Below are 13,274 nucleotides of genomic sequence, written 5' to 3'. Positions count from 1 at the left end.
AACTACAATGAGTCATGCTGAAAGGTGAACTGTCAGGCTGGAAATAGGTTAATAGTGGATATCCTCAAGGATCAGCCTGAGACCAATCCTATTTAATATCTTCATTAGTGACCTGGGCACAAAAAGTGAGAGTGTTTGGATGACACAAAGTTCGGAGGTATTTCCAAAATGGAGGAGGACAAAAATATCCCACAAGATTTGGATGACCGTGAAAATTGGAATAATAGAAATGGCATGAAATTTAATAGTACAAAGTACAAAGTCATACATTTAGGGCCTGACAACAAGAATTTTTGCTATAAGCTGGAGTCGTATCAGTTGGGAGTGATAAAGGAGGAGAAAGAACTGGGTGTATTGGTCGATCAGAGAATGACTATGAGCCACCAACAGGATATGACTGTGAAAAAGGCTAATACAATTCTAGGATGCATCAGGTGAGGTATGTCCAGTAGAGATAGAGAAGTGTTATTGCCATTATACAACACACTGGTGAGATTTTACCTGGAATACTGTGTGCAATTCTGGTCTTCCATGTTTAAGACAGATGAATTCAAAATGGAATAGGTGCAGAGGAGAGCTACTAGGATGATCAGAGAAATGGAGAAGCTACCTTATGAGAGGAGACTTCAGGAGCTTGGCTTGTTTAACCTAATCAAATGAAGGATGATGGGAGACATGACTGTGTTCTGTAAATATAGGGATAAACATCAGGGAGGAATAGGAGTTACTTAAGTTAAGGGCCACTGTTGGCACAAGAACAAATTAATATAAATTGGTCAGAAATAAGTTTGAGATTAAAATTAGACAAAGGTTTTGTAACCATCAGAGGAGTGAAGTTTTGGAACAGCCTCCCCGGGGTGCAGTGGGGACAAAAAAATGAACTTGTTTTAAGACTGAGCTTGACAATTTTTATGGAGGGGATGATATGATGAGATTGCTTACAATGACATATGGCCCATCAGCAATTAGCAAATATCTCCAATGGTGGGGATGGGACATAATGTGAATTATTATAGGACATGCACACCTAAGAGATAGGAAACCAATGTTCAAATTACTTTTTTTGGGGGGGGGCAGGGAGGAGAGACTTGAACTTGGGTTTCTCATGTCCCAGATTAGGTGTGTGCCCTAATCACTGGATTATAAAGTCATCCTTATTTAACACAAAGTTGAATGGTTTCTACTCTCCACATTCCTACTTCAGAGGGAAGACTTCGAGTCCTCTTGGGATTTCTGGGACATTGAACAGTGTCATCACAGCAGAAAGAACACCACAACTGAATATCCCATAGTTTAGTGGATATCCCATGACAGCTTACTTTGCTTAAGAGCCTTTGATGAAGGACCTTGTCAAAGGTTTTCTGAAAATCTAAGTACAGTATATCCACTAGATCCCTGTTGTCCATATGCTTGTTGACCCCCTCAATGAATTCTAGTATATTAGTGAGGCCTGATTTCTTTTACACAAAATGTATTGACTCTTCCCCAACAAATTATGTTCATCTCTGTGTCTGACAATTGTGTTCTTTACTATAGTTTCAACCACTTTCCCTGGTACTGAAGTCAGGCTTACCGGCCTGTAATTGCCAGGATCACATCTGGAGCCCCTTTTAAAAACTGGTGTCACATTAGCTATCCTCCAGTCATTTGGTACAGAAGCTGATTTAAATGATAGATTACAGACTACAGTTAGTAGTTCTTCAATTTCACATACGAGTTTTTTTAGAACTCTTGGGTGAATACCATCTGATCCTGGTGATTTATTGCTCTTTAGTTTATCAATTTGTTCCAAAACCTCCTCTAATAACACCTCAATCTGGGACAGTTCCTCAAATTTGTCACCTAAAAAGAATGGCTCAGATTTGGGAATCTCCCTGAAGACTGATGCAAAGAATGAATTTAGTTTCTCCGCAATGTCCTTAATATTGTTGAATGCTCTTTTAGCATCTCGATCATACAGTGGCCCCACTGGTTGTTTAGCAGGCTTCATGCTTCTGATGTACTTAAAAAAATGCTATTACTTTTTGAGTCTTTGGCTAGCTGTTCTTCATATTCTTTTTTTGCCTTCCTAATTACATTTTTACCTTTCATTTGCTAGAGTTTATGCTCCTTTCTATTTTTCTCACTGGGATTTAACTTCCACTTTTAAGGGATGCCTTTTTATCTCTCACTGCTTTTTTTACTTTGTTGTTTAGCCACAGTGGTTCTCTTACTATGTTTTTTAATTTGGGGTATACATTTAAGTTAAGCCTCTATTATGGTGTCTTTAAAAAGTTTCTGTGCAGTTTGCAGGGATTTCACGGTTGGCACTGCTGCACCTTTTAATTTCTGTTTAACTGACCTCCTCATTTTTGTGTAGTTCCCCATTCTGAAATTAAATGCTATAGTGTTGGGCTGCTGTGATTTTTTCCCCACCAACAGGATGTTAAATTTTATTATATTATGGTCATTATTACCAAGTGGTCCAGCTATATTCACCTCTTGGAGCAGATCTTGTGCTCCATTTAGGACTAAATCAAGAATTGCCTCTCCTCTTCTGGGATGTAGGACTAGCTGCTCCAAGAAGCAGTCATTTAAGGTATCTCTGCATCCAGTCCTGAAGTGACATGTACCCAGTGAATATGGGGACAGTTGAAATCCCCCATTATTATTTTATTTTATTCTTTTATTGTAATAGTCTCTCTAATCTATCTGAGCATTTCACAGTCACTATCACCATCCTGGTCAGGTGGTCGGTAATGTATTCCTACTGCTATATTCTTATTATTCAAGCATGAAATTACTATCCATAGAGATTCTATGGTACAGTTTGGTTCATTTAAGATTTTTACTTCATTTGATTCTACGCTTTCTTTCACGTATAGTGCCACTCCCCCACCAGCAAGACCTGTTCTATCCTTCTGATATATTTTGTGCCCCGGTATTACTGTGTCCCATTGATTATCCTCCTTCCTGTGATGACGATTATATCAACATGTCTCATATTAAATGAAGACTCTAGTTCACCCATCTTATATAAACGTCTAGCATTGGTATACAAGGACTTTAAAAACCTGTCTGTTTTTAGCTGTCTGCCATTACATGACGTAATTGAATGTAAGTTTTTCTCATTTGACTGTTTCTCATCAGATCCAATCTGTATTTTATGATCTTCCATCATCTCCTCTTTACTAGGACATAGAGAATCTCCAGTAACAGATCCTCCCCTAAGGGATGTCTCTGTCCAAACCACGTGCTCCTCTGCACCTGTTGGGTTTCCCCTAGCCCTTAGTTTAAAAACCTGCTCTATGACCTTTTTAAATTTAAGTGCCAGCAATCTGGTTCCATTCTGATTTAGGTGGAGCCCATCATTCATGTGTAGGCTCCCCTTTCCCAAAAATTTCCCCAGTTCCTAATAACTCTAAACCCCTCCTTCCTACACCATCATCTGATTCACATCTGCCGTTCTGCCTATCTAGCTGGCTCTGCACTTGGAACAGAAAGCATTTCAGAGAATGCAACTATAGAGGTCCTAGACTTCAATCTCTTACCTAATAGCCTAAATTTGGCCTCCAGGACCTCTCTCCTTTCCTTTCCTATGTCATTGTTACCTACATGTACCACAACCATTGGCTCCTCCCCAGCACTATACATAAGTCTATCTAGATGTCTCAAGAGATCTACAACAATACCAGGCAGGCAAGTCTCCATGCGATTCTCACAGTCATCACAAACCCAGCTATCTGTGTTTCTAATGATCAAATTGTCCATTACTAATACCTGTCTCTTCCTAATAACTGGAGTTCCCTCCCCGGAGAGGAATCCTCAGTGCGAGAGGATACCACATCATCTGGAAGAAGGGTCCCCACTATGGGATCATTTCCCTCTGCTCCAGTTGGATGTTCTCCTTCCCTGAAGCTTTCATCCTCCTCAACAGCACAGAGATTGTCAGATCGGGGTGGGACTGTTCTGCCGTGTCCCAGAAAGTCTCATCTATGTAATTCTCTCTCTCCCTTAGCTCTTCCAGTTCAGTCACTCTGGTCTTCAAAGCCCATACACGGTCTTTGAGGGCCAGGAGCTCCTTGCACCAAATGCACGCTTATGCTACCTGCCTACAGGGCAGGTAATCATACATGCGACATTGGGTGAAATAAACTGGATAGCCCCCACTTTGTTGCTAGACTTCTACCTGCATTCTCTTTTTACACCTACAGCTTGTTCCTTTTTGTTGTTCTGTTTTTATCAGCTGGTAATTCTGGATTTAAATTTAAAGAATGTTAAGTGTATCTAGCCCCCCAGCTCACACTCTCGCCTCTCAACTCTCTCACAAAACTCCTGTTAGCCGCTCCTGTTCGCTGGCTCCCTGCATTGCTTCGTTCATGAGCCAGGTTTGGTTGTTTATTGTTATCCTTTTTTTATGCCAAAGTATGTTTTGACTTATTTAATACAATTTCCACCAACCTTTTCTTTTTCTTTTTAAATTCATAGTAAGGTTACCTTCTTTCCATTCCAAATTTAATATCCTTTTTTAATTAAGGTTCCCCATTTCCATGGTGCCCCTATTATTTATTTCCATCCTACTCTGGATATCCACCACAATTCATTTCCTTCTGGTTTTATTTCATAGTACCTTGTTTCATTTTCCCAGGCTCTTGCATATATTATCTGATACACTTCTTGTGTCTCTTTGTTAGCTATACCGGAATGGTCAAGTGTGCACTGCCGTATGGTACATGTATGCACTTTCACTTTCCAGGTATCTTGGAATGATTGGTTAATATAATAATAACTCAATTCCCAATTAAGCGTTTTTGGCCAATTACCTCTCTGACGTTGTACCAAAATATTTTTTCACTGTTTTTCCAAGATTCCCTGGGCTTTTATACACACTTTCCCCTAGGACAATTCTGGTTTTATTTTAAGTATATCAGAAGCAGGAAACCTGCTAAACAACCAGCGGGGCCACTTTAGCACCTTGGAGCACTCAAGGAGGATAAGGCCATTGCGGAAGAACTAAATTAATTCTTTACATCTGTCTTTACAGCTGAGGATGTGATAGAGATTTTCCAACCTGGTAACAACTTTGAGGAACCGTTCCAGATTCAGGTGTTATTAGAGGAGGTTTTAGAACAAAATGATACATTAAACAACAATAAGTTACCAGGACCAGATGGTATTTACCCAAGAGTTCTAAAAGAACTTAAAAGTGAAATTACAGAACTACTAACTGTATTATCAAAAAGAAAAGGAGTAGTTGTGGCCTCTTAGAGACTAACAAATTTATTTGAGCATAAGCTTTCATGAGCTACAGCTCACTTCATTATGTAACCTTTATTTCAATCAGTTTCTGTACCAAATAACTTGAAGATAGCTAATATAATGTTGTTTTTTAAAAGGGCTCAAGAGGCGATCCTGGGGATTACAGGCCAGTAAGCTTAATTTCAGTACCAAGCAATTTGGTAGAAACTATAGTAAAGAACAGAATTATTAGACACATAGACAAACACGATTTTTTGGGGAAGATCCAACATGGTCTTTGTAAAGGGAAATCATGCCTTACCAACTAGAATTCTCTGAGGGGTCAACAAGCATGTGTACTTAGATTTTCAGAAAGCCTTTAACAGGATCCTTTACCAAAAGGCTCCTAAACAAAATAAGCTGTCATAGGAAAAGATATATATTGGGATTGGGAAAGGCACGGGGGGAAAAAAGCAATGAAATTGATCAGGGGTTTGGAACAATTTTATATGAGGAGAGACTGAGACTTTTCAACTTGGAACAGAGATGACTAAGGGGGGATACTATAGAAGTTTATAAAAACATGACTGATGTTGAGAAAGTAAATAAGGAAGTGTTATTTACTTCTTTTCATAACACAAGAACTAGGGGTCACCAAATGAAATTAATAAGCGTCATGTTTAAAATAAAAGGAAATATATATTTTTACACAGTCAACCCGTTAAACTTCTTGCCAGAGGATGTTGTGAAGGCCAAGATTATAACAAGATTTTTTTTTAAAAAGAACCAAATAAATTTATGAAGAATAGGTCCATCAATGGTTATTAGTCAGGATGGGCATTGCTGGTGTCCCTACCCTTTATTTTCCAGAAGCTGGGAATGGGCAACAAGGGTTGGATTACTTTGTGATTACCTGTTCTGTCCATTTCCTCAGAAGCACCTTGCATTGGCAACTGTCAGAAGACAAGATACTGGGCTAGATGGACCTTTGGTTTGACTCAGTATGGCCATTCTTATGTCTTTATGTTTGTGCCCCTCACAAGGGTACTCATTATATTAAAATTTGAGTAATTTAACAATCTTTTGGCTTATTCTTCGGATAGGGTCCTGTGGCACAAACAGGTCCAGTAATCACAGAGCAAACAAGCCCACAAGCAGCAAAATGAAGCAAACTCCACAGCATAATACTTGCTTCCATAAATTCATAGATTAATCTACAAAAATATAAACAAACAAAAACAGAAACAAAAGGCCTCTAACTGGGCCTTATAGTTTAATAAGCACTGTGCATTTATTTCTGAGAATTGTTATATCTAGTCCCTTGGCAAGTATAATTTGATTTGATCAGAGTGTCTTCACACATTTCTGTACAGAGTGATTACTAAAATTGCCATGGGACTGGCAACATACTTAACGGGAAAGGGTTCCTTTTATATAGGTTTTACTTTACCTTTGTTTACCAATTCTTTAAGCATCACCTTGTTTTCTATTTTCCACTGATATTTCCATTGTCTCTTCTGGTCTTCTTTTTGTCTGCATTGATTTTTTCATGTCCAAATGTTCTTAACTGTTTGCAACAAATTTGCTACCCAGACCTTCTTTTGTACTACTCAGGCATTTGTCTCTTTGATGCTAACAGGAATTCAGGAGTTCTCATAACATAGCCTGTTATTAATAAAGAGATTAATGGGATAGCAAAGAAACAATTAGCAATGTTAATTATAGAGAACCATTTAGCCATGGCCACTACTCTGACCATTATACTTGGAAGGTTGGCTACAATTGGGGCCATAGGTACTGTAGATTTACTAATTTTTTTTATAATCAATTGTGAGATGCTGTATGCTGTCCAATTTTCATGCAAGCCAGATTGGGGAGCTGTAGGGGGATTGACAATTTACTATTCCCCCCCTGTGCTTTTAAATCTTGCAACAGTTCTTCTATATGGGGAACAGCTTCAGCCACATAGGAATACTGAGGAGTTGGCTTTACAAGTTTTTTCACTACCTTCACTGCTGCTTCTATGCCTCCACATTCAGATTTCTTTCCAGCCCAAGCCATAGCAAATATCCTTATTCACTCATTATCTGGCAGGGCCACAGCTGCCATAGCCTTGCAGGCCCATTTTCTTAATCCTTCTGAAAAAATCTGCTTGTTTACAGTCTTTTTTCTCTCTCTTTCACAACCAGCTTCTTCCCAAATCAATTATCCACCTTTCCTGTTATATTTCCACATCTGCTTCCAATATAGCTTCCTTAATCATGCTCTTACAAAGCACTGTATCTCTTCAAAATTTAGTTTGATCTACTACCCATGGCAGATGTTTTAATATGGTCCCTTTTACTTCTTTGCTGTGGAATTCATACAAAGCAACATTCTCAGCACATTCTTCTGCACTGACTTAATTGAAGTTGCCTCCGCTCCTGTGTCAATTAATGTTAACACCCTTATATGTTTCCTTCCATTCCCACTTCCACGTAGGGTCTACCGGTTACGTGGGGCTGTATTTTGGCCACTAACATCCAATCCTGAGGACAGGGGTTGCTAAGAGCAAGGCATCTTTACTGAAATGTAGAGCCATACTGACGGGGAGCCACAAAGTCCATCTGAGCCAGTTTCTGGAATAACAAGCATAAGGGCCCATTATCAGGTTTTCTGTACCTGTTTCCACAGTCTCAAGAGCCTTAGTTCCTGGTTGCAGTTTTGACTGTGACCTAGTCCTTGCATTCAAATCACTTAAAGCAGCTAACAAAGTTTCCAGAGGTTGCTTTTCCAAACACGCCATATCTGCCCCACCTTTCCTGAAGTTGCCCCCATACCTGTGCTCACAAAGATCCCCCAGCAGTCACTCATCGTCTCCTACCATACCATCCTCGGCCTTCTCCTATTTCATTGTAACTACAATTCCCCATGTCAGCGTGGTTGGAGCCATTTTAGCCTGCTCGATTGCTGTAGGAAACCTCATTAATTGCTTTCTGATAAGAGCTACTTGTTCCATTTAGTACCCTTTCTGCCTCCCAAGCTGCCTTAATCAATCCAGCTTGATCTAAATCCACCCAAGATCCTATGAACACTGAAAATGTGTAGAGGTTCCCTTAAGAGAATCTGTAATAGATAACATCTGTTACCTGTTTCTCCTCAAATTCAGATAGAGAGCATATGAACAACAATTCAGTACAATAAGCCATAACAGATTCCCCTTCCTCCTGATGCATCAACAAAACTGATCTACATAGTTCCTGGGGGGTGGGGAAAGGGGTCAGAAAATATTGGGCCATTTTCCGTATAGCACCTTCTCTGTCATCTTTGCTTAATTCTGCCTCAATTTCAGCCAGCAATGCCACTCCTTCCATAGGGCCAGAACATGTTGTTATCAATTCTCTTAAATCTATAATATCTAGATGTTTTTCAATATGTATTTAAACAGCCAAGACAAACATGTTTTATTACTCCAAGAACCCAATTGTTTAGCCAGTGCCTGGGTTTTTTTGTTTGTTTGTTTGTTTGTTTTTTAATTTCAGTCAGAGGACAAATTACTTCCTTTTGTATTTGCCGTGGAGGCTGAGGCATCTGCACTACTACTGGTCGGGCTACCAGAGGCCTTGGCAGGGGCTCCTCTTCCTCTTCCACCTGTATATTTATTCTGTCCTTAAAATCCTGACATTTCTGCTTGAAAGCTGTTATCTGCTGAGCATAAGTTACATTCTGTGCTTCGGCAGTTTGCAGGTCAGCATTCAGGTTTTCATTTTGCAATTTTAGTTTTTCCAATTCCTGTTCTAAGCTTTCTTGCTGACATTCCAAAACATCTCACTCCTTTACAAGCTTATATAAAGCCTATACATAGCCCAAACAGCAGCATTCATTATTTATTCCTTCCTTGGATTGTAATCCTTTTGATAACTCAACAACAGATCATTCAAACCTTTCTTATATTGTGTGGGGACTGCATCAGCCCTGGGTCTGACCCCAAGCTTTTAAACACCTGTCTTATATAGGGACTTATTAGCAAGACTCGGAAGCTTTGTGGTATCCCCCTTGTCTTCTAAGGTGGACTTACCTTGCTTGCCCTTGCGGAACATCATAGACTTGAAGATAGCACCAGTACAACCGGGCATACCTGTGTGTTTTCATCTCTGAATATTCTGGCTCCAAGTTATATTCAATTCCTGGTTCCCTGGCACACTACAATTTCTCAGAACAATATTTCAGCTTGGCTGACCAGTTCAGAAACAGCTGACTTGTTAACTAGCATGGTAACCATCCTCTGCTACCAGTGTTGAAACAGATCTTTAATGGCCCACAGCTGGGCAGATTGTTATGGGTACCAGTGAAAATTCAGATTAAATTTCCTCAATGCACAGCAATTTATTTGAGAAAGACTCACACAAGCAATAAAAGGTTACATAATATGTCTCACTAATAAGCCTTAATTCCCCAAGCATAAACCCTCAGTAACTATACTGGCCTTACACAGCATCCTAAGCAGGTATAGCCACCAGTGGTAGATGGAGACTTCTTTTCTTCTCTTCTTTTCCCCTTGGTCTGTCAAATGTCCCCTGAAGCAGGATCTTGGTTACCCTGAGGCCCTCTGTCTTACAGCTTGACAGACATCTTCAGATATTAATAGGAGAACTAAGTAACTAATTACCTAACACTAATTTTTAGAATTTATAACTTTTGTTCTTAAAGGAGTCACAACTACCTGAAAGGGGGTTTCAAAGAGGATGGCTCTAGACTGTTCTCAATGGTAGCAGATGACAGAACGAGGAGTAATGGTCTCAAGTTGCAATGGGGGAGGTTTAGATTGGATATTAGGAAAAACTTTTTCACTAAGAGGGTGGTGAAACACTGGAATGCGTTACCTAGGGAGGTGGTAGAATCTCCTTCCTTAGAGGTTTTTAAGGTCAGGCTTGACAAAGCCCTGGCTAGGATGATTTAACTGGGACTTGGTCCTGCTTTGAGCAGGGGGTTGGACTAGATGACCTTCTGGGGTCCCTTCCAACCCTGATATTCTATGATTCTATGATTCTATGTCCCAGAAATATGCCCTGTGGGCATTTCATTACTGCTTCATTGAATAATTAACATTTTAGAAGGGGGCTGCAAAGAGACATAGACCAAAGATCAGTTGACCTTTACCCTCTTATCAATTGTTCACTTGAGCTCTTAGTGTGGTGTCATCCAAAAGGGTCATTTTGACCTGTGCCAGCCTGTGCCAAGCTCACTTGGCATGTTTTGCATTTTATTTACTTGGTGAGCTGGTCCCTGGCTGATATGACCAAAGTTCTATGTTGAAACACATACACACAGATAGAACCTTTAATCACTCTCAGTAAATTTCCATACCAACTGTCTGATGCTAAGAGAACCCTGCTCCCAGAATCCTCTAGCAAATTCAGATGTACCAATCCATACCAAACTCACATTTGCCACATTCATTCATATCACAGTAATGTCTAATAATAATTTGGCACCGTTCCAACAGTCCCCCAATCAATATCCATTTATCAAAGGTAATTGCGATATCGCACCAATCATGCCAAAAAAATGTAGGTGCCAAATGAGTTTAGGTGCCTACAAGCAGTAGCCAGGAGGGCGTGGGGGGATTGTAGATCATGGTAGATTGCCTAAATATGACAGGTTTCAGAATAGCAGCCGTGTTAGTCTGTATTCGCAAAAAGAAAAGGAATACTTGTGGCACCTTAGAGACTAACAAATTTATTTGAGCATAAGCTTTCGTGAGCTACAGCTAATAAATTTTTTAGTCTCTAAGGTGCCACAAGTACTCCTTTTCTTTTTGCCTAAATATGGGATTTGGGCACATAAATCTCTTTGTGGATCTGGGTCTGCCTGCTTTTTGAACAGATTTCAGCACTGAGCCTAAAATGTTCTGCCTCAGTTCAGTTCACTTGCTTTTGTGATGGTCAAATGAGCATGAATTTTCTTCTAAAGTGTTTGTCCAGTTCTAATTGAACAGCTTTCCCCTTTCCCTCTGTAGGCATTCTAATTACTAGCTAGAGACTTCATGTTGGTCACCACATACTTCATCTGGACAGAACTGTAAAGCAATAACTGATGATGACTGATTGACACTGACTGCTCCAAAATTAGCATTTCCATGGGAGCCAACATCAATTATCATCAAGGAATGTGATACTCATGTAGGCAATTCTGAACAACTTGCCAATAGAGATTAAATCACTTAGTTGTACAGCAAATATGATAGAAACCTCTGCAAATGAAACTAATAGGGTTGTTGTTTCAAGTAGCATGTTTTCTGCAGGAAAAACATACAGGCATTTAGCAGACAAGATCTATAAAGCACCTATTTCTTATTATTTTAGTCTTTATCTCTTATATGTAAGTTTTGACTTTTTGAAATGGTGCTAGATAGTATATCTTTTAGGGTAAACAAAATATGCTTTTATTGATGATAGGGTAATACATTTTCAAAACAGCTATGCTGAAATGCCATGAAACTAACCAAATTCAAAATTACATTCAAAACTTGTTTCTTCAACTTATTTTTTCTTCCATAATATCTTCACCCATGCATATTATCACAAACACAAGCAATACACCTATTCAATTCCCAATACAAAACCAAACAGGCAAATACTTTGTAAACCCAACAAGACATTTCTCCTAAAAAACTAGGAGGGGAAAAAAAAAGACAGAGACTGGTGGTATACTTGGGAGACACTCAGATACTAAGAAATGGAAAAGGGAAATTTAAGTACTAGACAGTTAGGAGTTTGTAATTTTTTTATGGCATTGCTGAGAATATGAAAAGCATTTGAGAAAGTAAATTTTAAAAAAAAGTTGGGTGGATTTACACTGCTGTTGTGCATTTTAATGCTTGTACTCTAGCACGATAATAACTAGTTTTACCCAGGGTCATTAATTTATGACCCCATTCTATTAGGTTAGATGGTCTGATTATATTTCATGACATGCAGGACATTTACAAGTTATAAATAAGGGATAAAATTCACCACAGTGCTTGAGGGGGATGTGCAGTAGATGTAAGTGGCATAAATCTGAGTTCAACTCCACTACTTCATTATCTATGGAGAAAACTGCTTATCAGGTGTTCTGCAGTTTGCAGAAAAGAGACATCGACATGATACACTCGACTTATGCAAGTGTGTGGGCCCGTTGCTTAGGAAATTAAGCCCAAAGGAAAAGTGAATAGAGTGGATAAGAAAACAAAAATCTTGTGACCAAAGGCACTAATCTAATAGACAAAAGAACAGAAAGTAGCTGAAAAAAAGTTATTTTTAAAATACATGTGCACAGATGTAACTAATGAGTTTTTATGAACAGAAGGTCAGCCACAAATCCCTCTTGAGCTGCCAGTACAATATAGAGTCAGTATGAACAAACAGAGTATCTGTTCTATTTTTTCTATCCGTTTGTTGTATTTATAAAGCACCAATCACTGTCATATTTAGGTGAGCGAGTATCTAGACCTTATCTGAATTGTTGTTGTGATGATTCTGTTGTGCAATGTCACAATGTGTCAGAGTGGTATTCCTCTGTCTAGTTGGGGATTTAGTCTGTGCCAAATACACTCAGCCACCATGTCAGTCTTTGCTTCCAGCGGCTTATGTTTCATCTTGTTCTGAGGCAGGAAGAAGGAACCAATGGTAGTTTTACATTTGGGGAGCCATGTACACAGCCACAGTATAATTTTGGGGGCATGTACCTTATTTCTCTGAAGTAGCAGTTAGCTTTCATGGTGTCCACCATTGGGCTTTCATTTTCTTTTTTTGTAATTTACAAGAATAGATTTTTGTTTTGGTTAACTGTATGAAGGGACATGCCCTCACTCTGGTGTGGAGGAGGAGACTGATGAACTCTTCTGGGCCTGTTCAGCACTAACTAGGCACACCTGCAAGGCTTGTTCAGTGGTGGGGCGGGCAGGAGCTTAAAAAGGGAAAGCTACCACAAGAAGGGAAGGAGTGTTGAACAGGATGAGGACTACTCCATCTCAGAGATTGCTGACAACAGAGAGAGGCCAGCCAAGGAGACAGTCATAGGCTATACTGCTCCTG

This window comes from Dermochelys coriacea, chromosome 1 (assembly GCF_009764565.3).
Source record: "Dermochelys coriacea isolate rDerCor1 chromosome 1, rDerCor1.pri.v4, whole genome shotgun sequence".
Taxonomy (NCBI): domain Eukaryota; kingdom Metazoa; phylum Chordata; order Testudines; family Dermochelyidae; genus Dermochelys; species Dermochelys coriacea.
This window is presented reverse-complemented; position numbering follows the sequence as displayed.